General features: G+C 43.2%; 1 protein-coding gene across 4 annotated transcripts in view; it reads left to right on the forward strand.

Moving 5' to 3' along the window:
* The window catches only part of IFTAP (intraflagellar transport associated protein), a 105,741-nt gene that overhangs the window by 24,246 nt on the left and 80,673 nt on the right, over window positions 1-822 (forward strand). The window lies entirely within an intron of this gene.

The raw sequence follows: 822 nt of genomic DNA on the forward strand, positions 1-822 counted from the left end.
ACAGTCAAAAAAAAAAAAAAAAAAGGATTGAAAAATAAAAACCAAAGATACAGGACCGTAGATGAGCTGACTATATGGATTCTGTCCTGGGTGAGAGAAAGAGACAGATATTAGCAATTTAAAAGCCCAGGGAAAGGAACAAAAAAGCTGTTTGTTTGTTTGTTTTTAAAGAGAAAAGAAGGGGACACAAAAGCTGTTTGTTTGTTTGTTTGTTTGTTTTTAAAGAGAAAAGAAAACAGTTGGAAGGGGCAGAAAAGAACAAGAGGGGGATGCAGGTCTTTTCCTACCTGGCTAGCACTGGGCTCTGGGAGCTAGGGGTCTAGCTGGGGGAGCTTCACAGAGGTGAAGCTCGACCCAGAAGGTATAGGACAGCAGAGATGGAGCTGGTACATGGATTCTGTCCTGGCTAGCGCTGGGCTCTGGGGCTGGGGGCGCTGGCTGGGGGAGCATCATAGAGGTGAAGATGGGTCTAGACAGCACAGGACAGCAGAGATCAAAATTAAGTGGCTTTATTATTTTAGCCTATATATGCTTTTAAAATTTATTTATTTATTTATTTAAATTTGTTATAGGACACATGAATTTGTGAGAGGGAGGGAGAGAGAAAGAGAAAGAGAGAAGTGAGAAATCACCCCTCAGGGGAAATGGCCATGCCACAATCCTTTTCCCACCATTCTCTCTAGATTTTGGGCACATACATGTGTCCAGTGTGTTTTTCAAGCCACTAGGTCTGGGACTTGAACCACCCAGTTGGCCATGTGAGATCCAGCTGCCTTAACCACCACACCACTGGCTGGCCCTGCATTTTTTAAATTATACATT

Source organism: Tupaia chinensis, unplaced genomic scaffold (genome assembly GCF_000334495.1).
Source record: "Tupaia chinensis unplaced genomic scaffold, TupChi_1.0 Scaffold143910_1, whole genome shotgun sequence".
NCBI classification, from domain to species: Eukaryota; Metazoa; Chordata; class Mammalia; order Scandentia; family Tupaiidae; genus Tupaia; species Tupaia belangeri.